The sequence below is a fragment of the Girardinichthys multiradiatus genome, chromosome 5, assembly GCF_021462225.1.
Source record: "Girardinichthys multiradiatus isolate DD_20200921_A chromosome 5, DD_fGirMul_XY1, whole genome shotgun sequence".
NCBI lineage: Eukaryota > Metazoa > Chordata > Actinopteri > Cyprinodontiformes > Goodeidae > Girardinichthys > Girardinichthys multiradiatus.
The window spans coordinates 46743685-46767640 of NC_061798.1; the positions used below are offsets into that span (position 1 = coordinate 46743685).

The following is a 23956-nucleotide window of genomic DNA, read 5'->3' on the forward strand; positions in this document are numbered from 1 at the left end:
TTATAGAAATATTTTCCATGCGACTCGAATCCTGCACATTCACCTGAAAAACTAACGAGTAAAAATGAAAGAGTTGTGATTACCTGGTTGTATCAGTGTGAAGACACACTTTGTTGAAGCAGATTTTGATTTAGTTTAGCAATAATTCTTCTTTGGTAGGGGTTTGTCACCATGCCACATCCCAGCTTAGCAGTATTTGCTTTGCTTTGGAAAAGTTCTCCGAATGTGCCAGGTTGTTCACAGCCTTCTACAGGTCAGCCCACAAATTCTGTCAGATTTATTTCTGAACTCTGGTTCAGCCATTTCAAAACTTTGATTGTCTTCTGGTGAAAGCGTTCTTGTCATAGATTTGGATCCTTTTTGCTTGGTCTCATGCTGAAAAGTGAAATACCTCTTTAGCTTTCCTGCAGCCGGCAGAAGGTTTTTGGTTAAAACTGGTATTTGTCATCAAAAATGGGAATGTTATGGGTGGATACTAGGGCATTCGGTATATCACAAAATTGTTGCCATCAGTATGCACGTAGAAGATGACGAGACAGTATTTATTGTATTTAAGTATAACTTTTTTCAGTCATTGTTTAGGCAACTGTATGGCTGTGACTGCAGGTCACTGTCAAAATCCCACAAACACAAAATATGCTCTTGGAAAACATACCCGTTTTAAAACAGGCTTCTTCAGAGCTCCAATGACATAAAGTATGATTCTTATCACTAAACTGCACATAGTAACTGCATTTAATCATATTTCTGGATTTATTGATATTTATTGATGCTCTCATGAAACCAACAGACGAGGAAATTGTAAAAATAGCAAATTTGGACAATACTGTCAATTTCTGAGGTTTTAGAAATTTCTAAATTGTGAGGAAATTTTCACAAAAACAATAAAAGATCCCTAGTATGCACAATGTCAATATTGCAAATGAAAGCAATAAATACCATCTGGCTATAACCAGATGCAGGTTTCTCAATTAAACCAGCATGCTAGAAAAGAAACAATTTCTTTGTCTGTTTTTAGTGTCTGGATAGACTGCTCATATCTGGCTGTGTTTGCAATAAGCCCAAATCAGAAAAATATTAAAACCAGACTAAACTATTTGTTCATTTATCATATACATAATCACACATTGCATGTTTTCTTGATATTGTGCACCCTTAATGGATACTATCTTTATATCCACTATATGATTTGTCAGAAATCACATGTCCAGATTATTGCACATGCTGCTCATTCCTTAAGGTGCCGTGATATTGGAGCGTCGCCATATTTCTAGTCAAGGTGAGACCTGCCTTGTGAAGTTCAGTCCAGTTGCTGTCTTCATGACTTGTCTGCTGAACTAAGTGGAAACGGAACACATTTCCTTTAAGAAGCAGCTTCGGGTTTAAAAACACAAATATATGCATTTTCAGTTCTTTTATTTGTCCTCAGGAGCACCACATTTTGAGAAGAGCGTGAAAGCTGCAAGATATCAGAGAAGCCAGGCTTTAATTATTCTAAACTGATTACAGGTTCTTTAAAACACAGTTTGGGATTTGTAAAATCTTTATGCATTTTGTGAAAACAATGGAGATTCTTAATTTTCTCAAAAATCTTTACATTTTTGTCTTGTGAGTGAAATGTTGCACCCCAAGCTGCAATGGGCCTATTAAAGGATTATTTTAAAGCCTCTCTGCAATAATCTTTCATGTATTGGGTTTTTTATATAGACTAGAGTAAGTCAGTATTTAATACAAATAGAAATAGGGTTTATAAATAAAAGCAAGTGTAGGTTAACACAATCAGAATCCACAGGTGTGAAAGCATGCACCCACAGAAGCCAATTGAGACGCAACGAGGTGGCTTTGTTGGAACGCTGTAAAGCAAAAGTTTAGTTGAGGAAACGTTCAGACTTCTTCTCTGCAGCTGCTTGTAACGTGTTTGAGAAATTCCACAAGTTCCTGACTGGCTGGGAATCAGCGTACGGGGAAACACAGGAGCACACATGCAGCGCATGACCTCCGAGGTATGTGTTCAGGCTATACACACCCACTCTCTTCTGATTTAAACCAGTATCATCTGAATGCGACGCCAGCGAGTGGAGGTGTGCGCCAGTTTCAGGGGTATGGCTTTAAAAGGAGGCGTGGCATTTAATTGGGCCGGGAGACAAGCCCAGCCATGCAAGCAGCTCGGCTCTGAAGACACAACGCCAAGCATGGATCTTACACGAGCTAAAACGCTACATGATTGAAGTGACATTTACAGAACTCTACAACTACAGGGCCCTGCAAAAGTAATCACACTGCTACAACTTTTCATCACATTAAAGCCCAATACAGTTTATTTTTTATAGGAATTGTATATGACGGACCAACTGAGCATGGTATAATGGAAAATAAATCTGAAAAACGTTTTGAACAGTATGTCTTGCATTTGCCCCTCTGAGTTAGTGCTTTCACTGCTTTTACAGCTGCATGTCTTTGGGTTATGTTTCGATACGATAGAGAGCATCTATGAACAGCAATTTTCAATCTTGCCACAGCTTCTTCTTCAGATTTAGGCTTTGACTAGGTCATTCAAATAAGCTTTGATTTGAACCATTCTATGGTAGCTCTGGCTGTATTTCAGGGCTGTTGTCCATAGGTCTTGTGCAGCCTTTAACAGGTTTTCTTCCAGGATTGCCCTGTATTTAACTCCATCCATCTCCCTATGTACTCTGACCATCTACCTGTCCCTGCTGAAGAAAAGCATCCCTATAGCATTATTCTGCCACCACCACATTTTAATGTTGGTATTGTGTGTTAAAGTAAAGTGAGGTGTTAGTTTTCTACCTCTCGTACTGCGTTGCACGTTGACCACAAAGTTACATTTTGGTCTCATCAGACCAGAGCACCTCTTTCCATATGTTTGATGTGTCTTACACACTAATGGAGACCTCTGATGACGGTGGTTTTCTTCTTGCTTGTTTACTAACCTAATGCTGCTTTAAATGTCTTTACAACCTTTTTCCTGACCTGCCTGCTGCGTTCCTTGGTCTTCATGGAGCTGTTAGTTCTCTAATGTTCTCTAATAAACCCCTGAGACTTTCATAGAGGTGGTCTCTATTTACTTATGACTTCAGAAGACAGTTGGTTGCACTGGGTTGTATTTACGGGTATCAGAGTAAAGGGGCCTTAATACATATCCATGCAACATGAATTTTGAAAACCATGTGCTATTCCTTCCACTTAACAATTTTGCACTAGCTCATGTTGGTTTATCATACTACATTTTATCATAGCACATAGTTTTCAAAGTTTTTTATGTGTGAAAATCTGGTGAGGATATTTTTTGCAACACCATCCAGTCACCTTTCTGTTTTTCAAATAATGCCAATCAACATCACGCTTTCCTCAAGTTGCAAGGAAGCTGAAAGCTTCTGAAGTCTGATCTTTGGCTGAGCAACCAGGCACCACTTTTTTATTGCAGTAGAGACATGTTATCAGAGTCCATTTCCTTATTATAGGTTCAGTATCTCAAGCCCATTTCCTCATGGACTCACTCTAGCTGCTAATCAGATCATGTCTGAGGCAACCTCTCACTGGCCACTTAATGTGATTTGGAATAATTTTTATTGGAGTGATTGGATTAGGCTGCTGTTGCTCACTTCATGGATCAGGATGGGGTGTGATGCACCTGCAGTGAAGCAACACAAGCTAACTGTTTACAACAATATATGGGAACAGAAAGCCACAAGAAAAGCACGCTTTCTGTGGGTTAATCGGAGAGAAAGGATTATTAAAATACTGTGTAACAAGTAAGCAAAGCATTTTCACATTAACACACAGGCACCCACACTCACCCACAGATGGTTTTTACGCCTGACTGTGGAGTCATCCTTCTCACTATGCAGGGATCCACTCCTGCAGAAAGCAAAGAGGTCCACTTTGGATCTGCAGCTTGTAGACTGGGATAAAAGCATATGCATCTATCACTTAATGTTCATACTGTCCATTCTAACTCCTATTTAATGATTATTCTATAGTTATTTGATCATAGAGTTTCCCTGCAGGCTCTTAAAATGTAAATGTATTCATCTCCGTTTTTTGGTCTCCATGAGCCTTAAATATGTCCAGATTTTACTTCATGGAACTTGGGTTTCTTTTAGTTACATCTTTCATTTGTAAATCACTTGTTTTTTCTTCTGACGTTTTGTGAAATTTGCCTGCAGCTGTCATTTGTTCTGTGTGTTGTGTAAGATGTCGGTATGCTGTGACAAAACTGGAACTCTCGTGATTCGGGGCAGTAAACAGGCCGGTCCAAAGGAATTTACCACCCGATATTAAGCCATTCCTGCAAACTCGCTAAAGAAATCTGATTTTAAATCAGGATTTATTGTAGTTTGTTTACAGAAATAATTCTGCATTCTTGTTGCATGATCTACCACAGGCTCCTACAGGAGTTAATGACTTCCAGCCTGAAAATCACTCACTAGTTAGCTGCTATCTGCTGTCAGTAACCATTAGGCTGACTCCATCATCATCATAAGGCTACTGTGTTAAATGTTGTTAGATGAATTACATTAAATGAATGTAACTGATCTCACTAGTTATCAAAATCAAACAAGTCTTATAATTTAATAATACAATAACTTTTATCTGAAGCATAAATCACACATTTCCATTCAGTTTTTAACTGTTGAGCTTTTAAAGGAATACTTTTTATAATTCTAAATAGATATTTTATTAATATTTTAGCTAGCTTTTAAAGTTACTATAGATTCTTAGTCCTGAAAGTTGCAGAAAGCCTAAAATGAGCTGTGAACTGACAGTGGGCCAGAACATGTGGATGCAGAGGGAGATATTTTTGGTTCTTCCTACCTATCTTCAACCAGCCTCTCCAAGGTGTTCTGTATTGTAGCGGCCATGTGCTTCGGGGGGCTGTGGTGGGCATTTGTTGCCAGGGGAGGTGATGTGTTATTTGCAGTCCATTGTGTCTACTTCCTGTGGGTCATGGGTTATTAGAGCTGGGTGTTGCAGACTTTGGAGAGTGAGCGGAGGGGAGGGAAGTCAGTGGAGTAGGCAGGAAAGTGGTCAGAGCAACTGGACAACAGTGACTGGTCAGCAACTTGATTTCTTTGCTTGTTATTCTGCTCCGTTTTTAGCCGAGCTAAGCTTGGACTCTTCAGAATCAGGTAAAAGAATATTACCTTCATTTTGCTAACATATTATCACATTATTTGTTTGAATTTTAAAGTCTGATTCTTACCTAATTTTGCGACTCTCGTCAGCCAATGAACCTAATTACAACTCTTTTTTTTTTAACGAAAGGAGACTTTATGATATTGCATTTTAAAAAGAAGTTGTAACGTATCTGCAAGCAGTTTTGTTAGGATGCCAGTATGGGATGATTATGCTGTTGCTCTTTGTTTATCTATACAAGCAAAAGGCTGTTTGATTGTTGCATTTGTGCAAATATAAGTATACTCTACAAGGCTTTTGGTTATTGTGGTTTAGCACAAATAAGTATTTTGTTTACCAAGAATGATAAAATAGTGATGATCTGACTGCTGCCTTCAACACAAAGTATTTTTGAGTGTTGTTGTTTAACAATAACAAACCAACAGCTCAGGTTTTTTGACCATACAGAGAAAACCAATTTTTTTTTTTTTTAATTTGGGATCTCAACCTAATTCCACTTTTCTACACAGCACCCTATAGGCAGTCTTGATCAGGTAAACGTTAGCAAATGTTAGCAGAGATTCTAAAGTTAGAAAGTGCCAAACCCCCAACACGACAACGGTGACAAAAAGAGGCAAAACAGGAAACCTTTTTGCACAGAATGTGTGTCGGGAACAGATGACCAGGAAGATAAAAAGTGCCAACAACGTGGAAACTTCCACTGTGGGATGTTATTTTGCTTTGTGTGGGTTTTTCTCTTCTTTTTTCTGTGTTCTAATTAAGCACCAAGTTGGCTGAAACCTCTGGTGAGGGTTTGTTGGTTCGTGGGGAACCAGTTAACAGTTTCAGACGTTATAGGTAACCGGAGGTGCTTCTGTGCTCCTTCAGTCATACACGATGGGATGTGGTGTTAATATTCAAACCTGCTCCATTGAAGTTAATGCTTCACTGAGGGTGTATGGTTTAGGTCTGTGTTGTGAGGCTGGTTTAACCCGCTGCAGTGCTACTGAGTGGCTTGCCTCTTGCTTGTGCACTCATCTGTAATTTCTTCCCCACATAGTTTCTCTTAACGTCTTTGTGCGTCCGATTGGCTGCCTGATGCTTGTCAGAGATATGAAATGATGGTATGTCAACAGTTTCTGTTCTCACCGAACAAGGAAGACCTAGTGCCTGGTTTTGTTTACAGCTTTTACATAACAGCACGTTTGTCTTGAGTTTTGCTCACTAATATATCTGAATAATCTGATACATTCTGCAGAATTATCTGATAAATAACAATATTTTATTCATTGATGTCATTAGTTTTGTGGAAAAAGTTGTTTCTATTAGGACAGAGATCCCAGCTGCTCTGCGATGTGGTGTAAAACTGAAATAGTGGTTTGTAAATTATATTATTTTGAAGAATCAAACATTTGTCTAATCATAGGTCACCTGTGAAACCCCAGAGATTATCACCTGTTAATGCTTTTAAGTATTGAGCACCAGAAAGCTGGCAGCATGACTCATAGATGTTGTATTTTTGTAGGGCTATGGTCAGAGTAACCTATGGCTGGTGAGAATTTTACAGCTGCACATGAAAGTTGAGTAACTGTGGGATGGTAAACAGTAAAAAGGGAAGGAAAGATTGTAAAAAGACTGAACTGGTTTGGGATTGTTCAGTGCTGTGAAAAAATAAGATTTAATCTATTTTGGCTTTTTTCTTCCAGTTAATTCTTTCAAATCATCTAACAAATTTTAATTGCACTGAAATATAACCTCAGTAAATAAATAAAAAAGCAGTTTTCAAATGGAAAAAAAAAATATATATATATATCCAAATGAACATGGTCCTACTGAGGCCTGGTTACTGTCAGACTTGTTGTAAGTATGTTGAATAGAACCTGTCTGACAACATGAAGCAGGCTAAAAGATCTCCAAAAGCAGATAAGAACCAAAGTGTTACAAAACCTTTTCGACTTAGAGAAACCACAACGACAGCTATTATCTACTAATGCTGTAAATGTGGACCCATGAAGCTTCCTAGGTGTAATAAGAAATAAGAAAGAGAGTCTGGGAATAACTGGTATCCTTAGGACAGTTCCAAGGCCAAAACCATTGCTGTCCAAGAAGATCAAACAACCATTTCTCACAAAGAAGGTGTGCATCATGTTACATCTGGTGCAATACTTACAAGCATTTCAGGGAAAGAGCAACAAAAAAAATCCCCAAGACAACCAAAATGGAAGTTTTGGTGCGTCCTGGTCAAACTCTGGTCCTAAATCCGATGATGATGTTGTAGGAGGACCGTAAACCTTCAATGTGGCTGAATTAGAGCAATCCAGCAAAGAAGAATGGGCCAAGATTCCTCCACAACAATGTTAAAACACTTGTTGCCATTTTTCCGAAAGGGTGGAACAGGAAGTTAATAGGTTTTGGGGGCAATTACTTTTTTTTATGTCGGGTAGGTTTGGATGGGTTTTGTCCCTTAATAAATGAAATAATCATTTGAATAAAGGATTTTGTTTTTATCTTTGTCTGATAACATTTGTTTGGTCTAAAACATTTAAATGAAACAAAAAAGCTAAAACAGAAAAATCTGTAAGGGGCCAAATACTTTCATCACAACACTGTATGTCATGACCAGATATAAACGATATGAGGATGCTGTTTTTAATTATCAGGTGTTTTTTTTTTTATGTGAACACAGCTGCTGGAAGTTAGCCTTCAGAAAGCCTCCAGCTTCCAAACCTTTAATAACCCCTGTAACAGGAGTGGGCGCACACTTGGATATTTTCTACTGTGTCTACAACAAATGTTGGTTAACCAGTTTATTCCTGGGCCCATAGGAATGCACAAATGTTACCTTTTATACTACATGCCCCAGATGCACAAAACAACTGCCTGGCTGGCCCTTTTTGCTTGTGCTGGCTCAGTTTCTGCACACAGCAGTATTCTGTTTGTCCTGTGTGAACTAATGCATCGTTACCAAATCTGTGAACTTCGTTTGTTTAAGGAAACCCAGGGTCTGGTGATTACTGCAAGCTTTTGTGGCACTGTTTGCTAAGGAACTGTAAGTCGACTGTTTCTTAATTTACTAGATCGCCTCAGAAAATCACTACTACACTGAGTCTGCTGTTGATTGGTTTGATTGGTTTTTGGTAGTTGCGGAGAAGGAAATTTCACCAATGGTGACTCAGATGCAGATGATATCAATGTCTGTTTTTCTTTGAGGTCTGGCCTGCAGATTTCGACTTTGGCCATTTTCTTCCCTAGGTACTATAACACAAAACACCCATTTGAAGAAATTACTACTACAGTAAACTCAAAACAGAGTTTCTCAAACAAGTGTTGTTTATTGATGGGTAAGTGGAATGAAAATGTGGAGCTTTTAGTTTTGATACATTTAATAAACAGAAATAAAATACAGATTTTTGGTATTTTGCCTGTGAATCACGTTTAAAAGCCAACCGAAGGGAAAAACAGCAGATTTTGATTATTAGTGGGTTGGCTGGTTTGTCTCTGCTTTCCAGGTTAAGACGACACTGCTGTCCTCCATGGCACAACAGGGGAACCCTTTACTAACTAGGTTTCACCTAGAATCCGTTAGGAGATTCTGGACTGGCTTTGCTCTAGATGATGGATACATTTGAACCTGATTTCATCCTTTACAAAATTGTGCTATAGGTGGCCAAATGGTCACAACTTCATTGGCTTCACCGTTTGCCTCCCAGAATAGCTATCAGTTTCATCACTACTGGTCTTGCTCCCCTGTCTTTAAAACCTGTCTGCAAAGTCACCTTTATGCGGTATTTGCCTCAGCTTTACCTAATTTTAACAGTTTCCTCTGTCATGCTTCTTGATCCCACAGAGCTTCTTCTCTATGTGGACCTGTATAACCTCTGCCCTTTATCAACCTGGTGTGCTTATTCTGACCTGCAACCTATGGGCTTACTGATGCATCTAAACCCACAAAGCAAATGTAAATGATCGAAATGGGTTGATTCCATCACTTGTAGATAAAATGTACACACCAGATATATCCTCTGTTTTTTAACAGTAAAAATGGTGGCTATCAGGCCTCAGTTGTCTGATTCACTCAGAGACTTGGTCGACGTTCATTAAAGGCCCCTCACCTTCCACGGTCAGTCATCTCTGTAGGACAGGGCATCCATAGGTCGCTCGCAGAGTGCTATCGGAGTTGCTTTCTTTGACTTTTACCTTTCCACATAAAATATTGAAAATAATCTGACTCTATCTGGTATTCCATCAAACTCCTGATATAACCTAAACCCCTCTGTTTTTCTTTTTTTTCCCAATGCTCTCACAATATTTGCAGTGCGAAGAATGACCAGAACACATTAGTTTTTGTTGTTTACAGGCCTCCCTTACTTTTCATTGAACTCTGCTGGCTTCTTCTGTTTTAGCTCTGCTGTCCAGGCTCATTCTTCATTTTGCAGAATGTGGTCTGGCCTTGCCATTTTGATGCACAAGCCAATTTCTGACCAGAGTATTCATGGTTTTGGTTTCACGAGGCTGGGACAAGACATATTATCTTTATCCTGTCTGTTTCCTCATTAGCTTTAAATGCAAAGTTTCTAATGATAAACCTTTCAGAATATATTTACACTTTAAAAAGCTTGTGTTTTTTTTTACAGTTCTAATTTATTGCTGTGCTTTAGAGGTTGATTCCTGTTTTAGGTGAAATTCTGCATGTCAAGCTTTCATTTCTCTGAGAGAACTGAGGCTTGAGCTCTTCAACAGTTGTGCTTCTGACCTGTGTGGGAGATGGGTTGCTTACACACAAAGGAACGTGTGATGTTCCAGTTTAACAAAGATTTGTTCTTGTTTTCTCCCAGAAAGGGAAGAAATTAAGAGGTTGACATTGATTTGGAAACAAAGGTACATTGTGGGGAAATAATAAATGACAAATTCAGAACCAGTTGGGAGTTAAAGGTTCTGATGTTAACACAGTCCTGATGAAAACACTAAGGGTAGTACTATAGTTTGACACAGAGACACACAGTGTTGTGGTTACCTCAGATTGTTTGCCTTGGTGGTCCTATCTTTAGCTCTGCTCTCCTACTCCGTATTAATTTTCTCTGTTTTCTTTTGCCCCTGTCTTTACTTTTGATCTTTGTGTTTCTTGTTAAATCGTATAATTTCATTCTTGTGTACTAAGGAGTATATAGATTCATTTCTTTTGGTAGTTGAGGATTTTTGATTTAATTTTGGACGTAGAAAAGTTCTTAAATCTGCATGTTTGTAATTTGATCTAAGTGTATGTTTTCTTTGACTTTCTCATATCTTGTTCCATTTATTGTGATCCTGATCCCTGCATAGAGCAGTTGATTTTTAGGACAGTTTATGACTCCTGAATAAACTTCCGACTGAATGGCCCAAAGATATTGGCAATGCGGAAACCGCAGACGGACTTGTGGAATTTAACAAACAAAATGGAATCCACTACAAAACATGGAATCTCACAAAATTCACTCATATCTGCAACTAGGGAACTGAATATATCAGTTTCTGAAGTATTTTGGCCGCTGCAGTGCCCATACCTGTCGTTAGCGGATTAGGCACAGGCCGGCTCAGCTCTCCTCTCCACACAGAGAAAAAAGGTCAACCAATGGGGTAAAGTAGGGATGCACAGATATAAATATTCGATATCCGATATTAATATTATTGGTCGATATTTGATGTTTACTATTATATATATTAAATATATTTCCTTACCATTTTGACACCTTGAAAGAACAGCCACATCGCTGACATTTCTTCTCTGCTTCAGTTAAACACCATGTGGTATTTGCCAAAACAAATGCCATATGGCTAACCTCTCCACTCACCCTCCCGAAACACAGATACAAACAGCAATAAGATGGAAATAAACATAGGTTGTTAACACTGGCCCTTATTAGACGGATATATGTTAAAAACTGACTAACATCGGCCAATACTGATATCAGTACTAATTTATTGTGCATCTTTAGAGAAAAGGTTTGCTCAAACACAGACAGTCCTCTATGAAAACTTACAGTCATGTACTTCAAAGGAGAGTTCTTTGTCCTGTACATTATATATAAGTGTGCACAATGTTTTACTGTTTGGAGGCTTCATTATGAGACATTTTGGTGTCGAGTTCAACTCTAAACCATTTTTCAAAGGACAACTTTTAAAATGTGAAATTTGTGGGATTCTTTGTTTTGTACATAAATGTTTTTAGTTCTTAAAAAATTATGGGAAGATATTTTTAAAGCGCTCAATGCAAAAGCACTCAATGGTCTGCTGAACCCACAGCACTGTCAAAGCATTTATAAAATGTTCCCTTGGTGTGAATCGATTGACACACGGTCTGAATGAGACGTTGCTTTATGTGAAGAAACTTGGGCTCAAGGGATGCCATTTATTGGCCAAATCTGTCTTGAGGCAATAACTGGCTTCAGTTTTTAATCTTTCATTTTCATTTTTGCTTGCTGTGGCTGTGCAGAATTTAAAACTGCCTCTGGTAGAACCGGTTCTAAGATTTTCATGCAGTATGTTTACACGCTCATTTTCTAACATTGCAGTGGCCAGGAATGAAATGCAAAGGATTATCTTAATACAATATATAGGGGTGCAACTACAGGGGTTGGACAATGAAACTGAAACACCTGTCATTTTAGTGTGGGAGGTTTCATGGCTAAATTGGACCAGCCTGGTAGCCAGTCTTCATTGATTGCACATTGCACCAGTAAGAGCAGAGTGTGAAGGTTCAATTAGCAGGGTAAGAGCACAGTTTTGCTCAAAATATTGAAATGCACACAACATTATGGGTGACATACCAGAGTTCAAAAGAGGACAAATTGTTGGTGCACGTCTTGCTGGCGCATCTGTGACCAAGACAGCAAGTCTTTGTGATGTATCAAGAGCCATGGTATCCAGGGTAATGTCAGCATACCACCAAGAAGGACGAACCACATCCAACAGGATTAACTGTGGACGCAAGAGGAAGCTGTCTCAAAGGGATGTTCGGGTGCTAACCCAGATTGTATCCAAAAAACATAAAACTATGGCTGCCCAAATCACAGCAGAATTAAATGTGCACCTTAACTCTCCTGTTTCCACCAGAACTGTCCGTCGGGAGCTCCACAGGGTCAATATACACGGCCGGGCTGCTATAGCCAAACCTTTGGTCACTCATGCCAATGCCAAACGTCAGTTTCAATGGTGCGAGGAGCGCAAATCTTGGGCTGTGGACAATGTGAAACATGTATGGTTCTCTGATGAGTCCACCTTTACTGTTTTCCCCACATCCGAGAGAGTTACGGTGTGGAGAAGCCCCAAAGAAGCGTACCACCCAGACTGTTGCATGCCCAGAGTATTCATGGGGGTGGATCAGTGATGGTTTGGGCTGCCATATCATGGCATTCCCTTGGCCCAATACTTGTGCTAGATGGGCGCGTCACTGCCAAGGACTACCGAACCATTCTTGAGGATCATGTGCATCCAATGGTTCAAACATTGTATCCTGAAGGCGGTGCCGTGTATCAGGATGACAATGCACCAATACACACAGCAAGACTGGTGAAAGATTGGTTTGATGAACATGAAAGTGAAGTTGAACATCTCCCATGGCCTGCACAGTCACCAGATCTAAATGTTATTGAGACACTTTGGGGTGTTTTGGAGGAGCGAGTCAGGAAACGTTTTCCTCCACCAGTATCACGTAGTGACCAGGCCACTATCCTGCAAGAAGATTGGCTTAAAATCCCTCTGACCACTGTGCAGGACTTGTATATGTCATTCCCAAGACGAACTGACGCTGTATTGGCCGCAAAAGAAGGCCCTACACCATACTAATAAATTATTGTGGTCTAAAACCAGGTGTTTCAGTTTCATTGTCCAACCCCTGTATATATAGACAAGGCAATGCAAAATACTGAGCTCAGATGAATGAAAATTGGCTAGTGACTTACCTGTTAAGCCGTTGTTTGCAGGGTAGTTGCCTGAGTGGATAGCCCAGCTGACCAACCAGCTAATATATCTAATATCAGCTTGAGTTACTTGTGAATTTGTAAAGACCAAAACTGCAAAAACATACACTCACTGACCACTTTATTAGGTACTCCTTGCTAGTACCGGGTTGGACCCCCTTTTGCCTTCAGAACTGCCTTAATCCTTCATGGCATATATTCAACATTCCTCATAGAGTTTGGTCCATATTGACATCATAGCATCACAAAGATGCTGCAGATTTGTTGGCTGCACATCCATGATGCGAATCTCCCATTCCACCACATCCCAAAGGTGCTCTATTGGATTGAGATCTGGTGACTGTGTAGGCCATTTGAGTACAGTGAACTCATTGTCATGTTCAAGAAACCAGTCTGAGATGATTTGTGCTTTATGACATTGCTGGAAGTAACCATCAGAAGATGGGTACACTGTGGTCATAAAGGGATGGATATGGTCAGCAACAATACTCAGGTAGGCTGTGGCGTTGACACGATGCTCAATTGGTACTAAGGGCACCAAAGTGTGCCAAGAAAATATCCCCACACCATTACACCACCACCACCAGCCTGAACCGTGATACAAGGCAGGATGGATCCATGCTTTAATGTTGTTGACTCCAAATTCTGACCCTACCATCCGAATGTCGCAGCAGAAATCGAGACTCATCAGACCAGGCAACATTTTTCCAATCTTCTATTGTCCAATTTTGGTGAGCCTGTGCGAATTGTAGCCTCAGTTTCCTGTTCTTAGCTGACAGGAGTGGCATCCGGTGTGGTCTTCTGCCGCTGTAGCCCATCCGCCTCAAGGTTCGACGTCTTGTGCGTTCAGAGATGCTCTTCTGCATGCCTTGGTTGTAACGACTGGTTATTTGAGTTAGTGTTGCCTTTCTATCAGCTTGAACCAGTCTGATAGACTGGCATCAACAAGGCATTTGCGCCCACAGAACTGCCGCTCACTGGATATTCTCTCTTTTTCTGACCATTCTCCGTAAACCCTAGAGATGGTAGTGCGTGAAAATCTCAGTAGATCAGCAGTTTCCGAAATACTCAGACCAGCCCGTCTGGTACCAAGATCCATACCATGTTCAAAGTCACTTAAATCACCTTTTTTCCCCATTCTGATGCTCGGTTTGAACTGCAGTAGATCGTGTTGACCATGTCTACATGCCTAAATGCATTAAGTTGCTGCCGTGTGATTGGCTGATTAGAAATGTGCGTTAACGAGCAGTTGGACATGTGTACCTAATAAAGTGGCCGGTGAGTGTATATTATTATGAGTTGAACGCATTTAAAACTACTAAAACTATGAAGTAAGTTGCATAACAATATTTATCAAAATAAAGAACCTTGTTTCTGCTGGCTGAACATGGGGTCCCCGGGGTTTCAGTTACTTACAAGAAAGACAAATTTGGCTGCCTGAAACATTTCCCAGTAACAGAAAATATGTATGAAATGTGAAAACAGAAGGTGTGTCTAAATTACAATATATGTAAAAAATATCGTTTTAACTACAATAATATGTTAGAGGTTGTAATTTATATACAACAGTATGACCAGTTGTTACTTTTTTGCCATTTTAAATAAAAGCTATTAAAATTATGGTGTATGTCTTTTTGTTTGAAACTATAGTTTAGATACAGTAGTACTATGAATTCATGTTCATTTTCTTCTAGGTTTTTGGCTCATTCCAACGCTGCCTGGGTTTCTGTAAATGGTTTCCTCAAGACAAAGAAATCATTTTGGAAAATTCTGGATAATTATAGCCCAACTGCAGTTCTGTTTGGGCTGATAGAATAACATTAAGATAAGAAATAGGATTATATACTTGGAGTCTACAAAGCCCCCGAGTCTAAAATAGGAAGATGAAAAGTTAATTCACCACATAAGTATAAAATACAGGGGATCTGTTCAATCAGAATGCAAAATTTTAAGTACTTCATAGAACATTTAGAAGTTATTTATCTTTGCTACTGACTTTCATCTCACCACAGCCAAACATCACCATGTTTTTCTGTTTGTATTATTTTTATTGAGTTTATGCCGTTATTTGAAAAATATTATCAGTATTTGCTGAAAGTCACTCGAGTCTCGCACCTCTATTTCAAATCGACTGGACACACGATATAAAAGGTTAATCAGACTGAAACCTGTGCAAAGTTAAGAAAGCAGAGCACTAAAAGTCTTCAAGCTAATATGCCCTGACTGATCCCTCTCGGATGAAGAAGGGCCAGTGAATTTTTGTCCGTCTGCACCGTCTGGGCTTATTAGTTTTTAACATGCTCCGTCACTTCTTATTAAAGCTGTTTCTTGACTTAAATGGCCTCCTCTGAACAGCTATAACTGTAGCATTGGGAGATGGGTTGCAAAGGAAGAGCCTTTTTCTTCAAAGCTTTCCATGTTGGGGAGTTAGCGACATCTTTCTGTTTACGGCGTGGACAGTCTCCAGAGGAAGTAGATGAAGTCTCGGATCCAGTAAAGAAAACGTGAAAAGAGAAGCAAGATTCTAAACTAGAAAGAGCAAGAGAAGAGATTTCCTCGTAGTTACATGCTAGCTTGTACATGTTATTTGTAAGATTAACATTTTGATCTGTCTGTCATACTCAGGTTCTGTCACAGCATTGTTGGGGCTAAAAAAGCTGAATTTAAAGCAGAACTCATATTAAACAAAATGGAAAGAAAAACCGTTTTCTTTGGAAGGTATAATTTGTTATCTTGCTGGTTGACATCCACATTTCTACCACTTGTAAACTGCTGTGTTCTGAGCCTCACCACTGATGATATAGCGGTGGCAGCTCTAGTAGGGTCTGGGCCAACCCTGATTACATTAAACAGGAAGTCAGAAGTGGGAGAGGTCGCGAACTGCAGACCCCACAACACACTGCAGCACTTGATAAAGCCAGAAAGCACAAACAACAACAGAACACCACACGTTCCTGCTCGTTGCCAATAACCGCATTAGATCGAACAGACAGCGACTGCTCTGGCAATGAAACTTGCAGGGTGAGCTCACTGTGTTGTAGTCATTCTCTAAAAACGTTATTTCATAGATAATGTTCTAAAACTTGCTTTTGTCTTGTCAGTTGAAGCTTTTTTGTCAATTTTAGGTTTGCTTGATGTTGGAATTGAATTGTTGCCATGAAGGTTAACTGGAAAAATCTGGAGAACCTGAGAAAAACTCTTGCACAGCATTTTCAGATTGAAAGAGTTTTTATGAAGTTTGTAATGTCAGTTAACTGTAGGTTCCCTGTAAGAGTAATTATTAATTAATTGGGGGCTGGTCTTTTTGGCCCTTTGCCGTTTTGTGCTTTCACCGTTTTGATCTGTTTTGTACTGGATTTTGATCAAGGGCCATAATGTCATATTTCATAAAAGAGGACTGACTTAAACGTGGATCAGAACCACAATCAGTGGGAATAAGGTGTGATATAACATCTTTAAAAAGTATACATTTAAATAAAAAAAATGTTTTAAGGTTTTTATGAATCCATCTAGTGTCTATACCTGGTTATCCATGCTGGGTCCTTGGTACCTATCTCCAGCGGTTTTTGGGCCAGAGTTGGGGTTCATTCTGGACGGGTCGACAGGGCAACACAAAGATGCAGAGGACAAACAACGTGCACGCACAGTCTCATACCTAAGGACAATTTTAGACTGAACATTTAATATAACAGTTTTGTTTTTGGACTGTGGGAGGAAGCAGAGCATGAATGTACGACACTTGAATTATAGTATCTTGCCAAATATAGCGCCCTTCGTTTGGGGTGCTCCAATCAGGTTTTATGTTGCCGATCACCAATATTGATCACATGGATTGGCTGTAAATTTTTTTATTTAGTTAAAAGTGCTGCTGGCTACGTGATTTAAATAATGCAGAGCTACGTCTGAGAAATATTTACGTCACGTGACTGAGAAAGGTTGCTCATCTAGCCCATTGAATTCCATTATTTTTGGGGTTATTTGGTTTGCCTTCGGACTGTCACGCTTATACAGGTGAGTGTTTGTGATTGTGGGCTGCGTTAACTGCCGCCTGACTGCTCTGGGTATCTCCTTTTCATTCTCTGCAGTGAGCCTTGAAAACTCACCATACTCTGCCAAGTGCTTGTTCTTAAAATGTCATATTAAATTGATGTGTTGGTGCATTTTGACCTGCTTACCCCGCGAGGTATTTTTCCGTTGCACGTCACAGGACACAAACTTTACATCACTCTCACAGGCAGTAAGAGCTGCACACGGCAGACATGTTTATCTATGATTTGTTGCCGCGCGCTTACGCAATGTGAAGGAAAAGGGGAAGATGGACTCTACTGCACACAGGGCCTCCACAGGCTGCAAAGAATGAGGTACAGGTTATCGGGTTTTGTGATCAGCAACAAAAGACATTGATCGGCATACACCGATCACATACTTTTTAACGGAAATTGCCAGATAATGATCAGGGGCCGATCAATCGGAACACCACTTGTCCTCGTAGTCCTTCACTATTGCAATATGGCGTACACTGATATTGCAGTGACGATTGTGATTCGATATATTGTGCAGCGATAGTTTATAGGTAAGAAATGAAGGTAGTTGGGGACAAACTGGAAACACATGGATATGAAATGGGGCCAAGAATTAGCTAATTACTAAATGTCCCAGAGCCCGAATGGAAAATCTCTCAATCTGAGTAGATGAAATCAATTTCCTTCATAAAACGATTAAACAGCCACTAGGCTTCAAGTTATTAATGCCAGACAAGCATTTACAAACCAGGACCACTGCAGATGAAGTATAAAAAAAAAATCACATCTGAGAAATGTCCATCAGGATTTTCTTTTTGTGGATCTGCTCTAAGTGAAGGTGGTAGGACTCAAACTAAATTTCTGCTGGTGCCCTGAATGGGCTAATTTCCAGCCTAACTGGAGACCATCTAATTAAAAAACCGGGTTGTTTTTCCTCAGTTCAACAAATGCACAATAGTTAAGCACTAAATATAATTTTTTCAGTGTGTGAACGCACTGCTGCTTAGCGGTTATCGTGCTTTATGAGGCCAACCTTTCTGGATAAAGGTGAAATATCTCCCCGTGAGCCTGGGATAGCAGATCCCTGCGAAGCGATAGTTGCCACAATGGGCTGCACAAGTGTTGAAAAATCTCCGCCAACCAGTGCATTCCCGGCCAGCGTGGTGCTATCAGGATCATGGACAGACCCTCCTCCCTCACCCAGGCCAGAGTGGGAGGAATCAGTGGGAACTGGTGGGAAAATGAAGCAGAGACACTGGCCACCTGTGTGCCAGAGCATCCACTCCCAGTAGAGCTCCTTAGTCCCGAAGGGAGAAGTAAAGTGGGCACTGAGCGTTCTCTCTCAATGCAAACATGTCTACAACTGCTTGGCTGAACCTCATCCAGATCTGATTCACCACCTCTGGGTGAAGTTTCCAATCGGCATAAAGTGGGTTGCTCTAGATAAAAGGACTATAATTCAGGGCTCCTGCTATACGAGATGCTTTTAGAGACTGCAGGGTCAAACTCCTCCAGACTACCAGTTTGTGTGCCAGCATGTGCAAGCTGGGGAACCTCAGTCCCCCTTGACTGTTAATGTAGGTTGCTACTGTAGAATTGTCTGTTCTCACCAAAACATTGCTTCATCTGAGCCAGGGTAGAAAATGTTTTAGAGCTAGGTGAACAATCATCAGCTCTAGACAAGTTATGTGAGTTGAGCGCATGCCAGCTCTCCACTTTCCATTTCTGTCTCACAACGGCTAATGAGGATGTTAGAGTCTTCCTCTTCATCGTCCGACAGTATAAGCTCTGAGTCATCTGACTCTGCCCCATCTTCGTCCCTATCTCCTTCCAGGAACAATTGAGATGGTGAAGCCATCACATATTTCATCTGTCTGAAGCAATGAGAATGTGGCGGGCATTAGTTGGGGTTCCGGTGTTCACTGCTGTAGCCATGGTTAGCTATTGGGCATTGGTGCTAGCAGGGCTCTCTCAAAAGCTTGCACAGCTTATAAGTCTGACCTAGCTAGTGCTGTACAGTATTGCTACCGGTAAAGTATTGCTACCCTTAAGTATTGCTACTTGTTGGATAAGCGTGAAAGTATTGCTACTTCGCACTTGTACTAACCACCAGAAGTATTTCTACTTTTTACAGGCTAGCGAACAACCATGACTGGAAACAAGCACCCGCTGACAGAGCTGTGCACCCGTTCTGGACGGTTTAGCTTTGTGCTCAGTGGTACAGTTGTTAAACAGCTTCTGGGAGAAGCGAGAAGAGGTTTTTGAATGACAAATGACGCTATGCCATCTCTATTTATAGGGTGAGGGTCAGGGCCCCTCCTGACATAGACATCACTGATGCCAGCAATTCAGAGCTGGCATAATTACATTTAAGGTTCTGACGAGGTCATGCAGGAGGTGTTCCCCATAGTGATACATGAAACGGATGCTATGAAAGAGAAGTCTGTTTCTTAATCTGGATGATGTTGGGTGTAGGTTTTTAGTGACAGAAAAAACACCATTTGTCATTATGCTGTATTGAAGAAAAATAAATTTCTATAAAGTTTGTTGGTTTTGGACCTTCAAATTTTCAGTTCAGCCAGTAGATACAAAAATATCTTGAATAGTTTTTATTGTGGTATCACAATTTTTTTAAATTCTATTTCTTTTTATCTTCTTAATTTGTATTCAAGAAATAAAGATAGAGACATGAGAGCTGCCATTCATGTTAAACCAGTTTAGCCTCAAGAAGGCAACTTTTCTGCCTACGTTTGGTCTCTAATTTTGTAATGGATTTTGAAGTCAAATTTGTTTGACATTTTTTCTGAAAATGTTATCACCATCTGAAAATCAATCTGTTCTATCAACCAGTCAAATCGTGTTTGCCACATAGTTGAACATTATTATGGTGAGATCTGATGCAATTAACGTTCATTTCCCCACTCACTATTCATACAGTCATTACCTGCATTACTTACTTGCTTCTCACACGTTTGGAGAACTTTAACACCATAAGACCATCATCTGTGTCAGGTGTGGACCTCTGCTGCAGTGACACTCCAGCCAACAGGTGAACGTTTTATTGGGAGTAAAGTGTGAATTTATGACACGTTAATAACTGCTAACACACACTGTTTCCCTAACACTCCTCTGAAATTTTAATATCGAGACACGTGTATTGTGATGACCTTTTCTCTGCAGTGTGTTTTGCTGCATGACTGTTAATTATAATTTGTAGAAAGAAATAAGAATTGCATAAAATGTGCATCAGAACTTCAGTTGATGTGTCTTTGTGATTTGGGTTTATTTAACAAGACTATTATATGACTGTGATCTCAGCCGAACAGTCTAGTGTTTACCTTGAAGCCAGAGGCTGGTGGTAACCAAAGTGACCGATTAACTGCTGCTAATGGTTGGCGTAAGTTATGGACATTTTTTTGTGGAAGTCCCTTTGGGTTCCAGTAGGTGGCGTTCAAAGACACGTTGCTTATGCAAAGGCTAAGCGTTCTTACTTGTACGTTACTCACCCTCTCTTGTGCCTATGGATATAAGAATAGCAACTTAGCAAGAATCCCAATACTGCTCTGCTAACAAAGACTGATTTATTCAACTTGTGGCTCAATAATAGAGGAGCTTTTGTCCTTCCTCTTCTTTCCGCACTGCAGAGCTCGTCACATTGGCCATGAGTGCAACAATCTCTGATGCTGTCGATGCCTCTCCTAAAACAGCCATTCTTCAGCTCTGTCCCAGGAACCTAATGTTGAAAAAAGCCTCAAAAATGTCTTATTTACCACATTTACATAAAATGATTTGTTGTGCAGTCTTCTGCGTCAGCAAATGGGATTATATAATATTCTGGTATTTACCCCAATATCTGAAAATGTCAAACTCATTTTGAAACTATTTATGTATTTTCGTTTGTCCACGTTTTTACTGTACATCAAGGAAAAGGGTGGAGTATAACTGGGTGGCTGTTGCTGTAGTGTAACCTTTTGCCAAAACATTCCTATATGAGAAGTTCTTTGTACATATTATCTCTGGAAGAACTAGATTGCTAGCACTAAGAAATGTCTTGCATTTTATAATTTTCCCTATTATCCTTGAGCATTATTGCAAGATGAATTATTTTGTTTATTTGCATATTTCTCAACTTCCTCTGGAAGTTTTGTATTAGACTGCTCTGACAGATCCATAGATCAATACTGACATGCTGGTGTATATTAATTTCCTGCCAGGGACGAATGGAGTGTCATGAAAAAGTGTTTGTGCCCTTATGGATCTCTTCTTTTCTTGCCTTTTTTAAAATGCTTAAATATGTCAGATCGTCAAACAAAGATAGTCCGTGTAACAAAAAAAGTAGTTTTTAAATTAGTTCATTTATGAGTAAGAAAGAACCTGACCCTATGTGAAGAGATAATTCTCCGCTTTGTTAATTAATTATGGTTACATCATGAAGTAGACCAAAAGGTCTCTAAAAGCATCTTATCCTAAAACAGACCTAAAGAAATGGATGCCAAACAGTTGTTGACATCTATCAATCTGGAATGGGTTATAAACCCATTTCAAAAGCTGCATTTTGACTGCAGGAACCTTTTTTAGGGACTTCTTTTGTTTTTAGGCTGGTTTTTCTTTCCCTCCCCTGCGTTTCTACTACAGGTACCAGAACTGAATCTGACAAAAGCAGGTAGAAATTACTCTGAAAAAGGCCCTGCTGGGGAAGCAGGACTTTTTGGATGGACCCTGAAGTACAGGTGGAGCTTCTAGGTGGGAGGATTCAAAACACTGTCTGAATATCCCCAGCATTTAATTTCAGTCTCCTTCTCTGCCAAATATATTTTCTGTTGACTTTAAATTTCTTGACCGGAGTTCTATATTTTTGTTGGCAAGCAACATTTTAGACCAAACCACCTATGTTTGCTATCGCATTGTTTTAGAGAGTTTCAAATCAAATACATTGATAAAATAAAACGTTCTTAGTGGAAGCCTGGACCTCCGCTTTTAGAGTCTTTTTGGAGACACTGCGAGAAAAACACTTTTGGAGAGTAACCAGTAAAGTTAAAATATTTGTCAGCGTTTATATTCTGAGATGCAGAACCAATCAACTTCCTAGGGTTATTGATCATTCACCGATTTTTAAGCTTGAATGCAGCAGACACGCAGCTGCAGTGACTGTTTATGTATATGAGGTTATTCTTCCTACAACATTGACACAGTTAATTTTAAATTAAGTCTACCTACACATTTTCATGTAGCTTGGAGGGGCAGTCTATTATTTTTAATGTGTAACTGTTATGAAGTAATCTAGGTAAGGTAAGTTTATTTAAATAGCGCTTTTCAGCAACGAGACACTCAAAGTGCTGTACATACAATTACAATACAATCACAAAGAAAATAAACACAGATACAGACAGAAAAACAAATGATAAAATCAAACAACAGAGGTAATAAAAAAATAAAATAAAATAAAATAAAATTAAGAGAATAGAATGATGGATAAGAAAATGAAAGGAAAATTGGACTGAAAACGTAACTAATTATGCTTAGATGGGACTGTCAAAGGCCACTCTAAACAAATAAGTTTTTAATCTCGATTTAAAGCAACTTAGGGTTTCGGCGGTTTTACAGTTTTTTATTCCAGATTAGTGGAGCATAAGAGCTAAAAGCTGCTTCTCCATGTTTGGTTCTGGTTCTGGTTCTGCAGAGTAGATTTGAGCCAGAAGACCTGAGAGGTCTGGGTGGTTGATACACTGACAACAAGTCTGTAATGTATTTTGGTGCTAAGTTATTCAGTGATTTATAGACTAACAGAAGTATTTTAAAGTCTATTCTCTGAGTTACATGGACCCAGTGTAGGGACTTTAGAACCGGGCTGATGTGCTCCACTTTCTTAGTTCTAGTGAGGATGCCGGCAGCAGCGTTCTGGATCAACTGCAGCTGTCTGATCCACTTTTTAGGCAGACCTGTGAAGACACCGTTGCAGTAATCAATTCTACTAAAGATGAACGGATGAATTAGTTTTTCAAGGTCCTGCTGAGACATTAGTCCTTTAATCCTGGAGATGTTCTCTAGGTGATAGAAGGCCGACCTTGTTACTGTCTTTATGTTCCTCTGAAGGTTCAGGTCTGAGTCCATCACTACACCCAGATTTCAAGCCTGACTGGTGGTTTCTAACTGTATTAACTGAAGCTGTGTGCTAACTTTTAAACGCTCTTCCTTTGGTCCAAAGATTATTACTTCAGTTTTGTTTTGATTCAGCTGAAGAAAATTTTGGCCCATCCATGCATTGATTTCTTCTAAGCATTTACCCAGCGCTTGAATGGGTTCATAGTCACCTGGTGACTTCGTAACGTATAGCTATGTCGTTTGCATAGTTATGATAACTTACGTTGTTGTTTATGAAAATCTGAGTTAGGGGGAGCATGTAGATATTGAATAGAAGTGGCCCTAAGATGGACCCTTGGGGAACGCCACATGTGATTTTTGTGCTCTCTGATGTAAAGTTACCTACTGACACAAAAAAGTCCCTGTCCTTCAAGTAGGATTTAAACCAGTTGAGTGCTATCCCAGAAAGGCCGACACAGTTTTCCAGGCGCTCTAATAAAATGGAGTGATCAACAGTGTCGAATGCTGCACTAAGGTCCAATAATACCAGCACTGTAGTTCTTCTACAGTCTGCATTTATACGGATGTCATTGAACACCTTGACAAGAGCAGTCTCTGTACTGTGGTGAGCAGGAAGCCTGACTGGAAGACATCGAAGCGGTTGGTCATTGTTAGGAAGTTGTTTAACTGTTGAAAAACAGCTTTTTCAATAATCTTACTGATGAAGGGGAGGTTTGATATAGGCCTGTAGTTCTGTAGTAG

At 39.7% G+C, this 23956-nt stretch overlaps 1 protein-coding gene across 14 annotated transcripts in view; it reads left to right on the forward strand.

Annotated features, from left to right (window-relative positions):
• gab1 (GRB2-associated binding protein 1) overlaps positions 1–23956 on the forward strand; it is a 75993-nt gene that overhangs the window by 17443 nt on the left and 34594 nt on the right. Inside the window, exon 1 of one of the 14 annotated variants that reach the window (XM_047365002.1) lies at positions 5020–5150. The exons of 12 other annotated variants lie outside the window; for them this stretch is intronic. The gene's annotated coding sequence lies outside the window, so the exon portion shown is untranslated. Of the gene's footprint in view, positions 1–5019; positions 5151–16093; positions 16113–23956 lie in introns of those variants that run through there. One more of the 14 variants, XM_047365003.1, reaches the window with a different exon arrangement.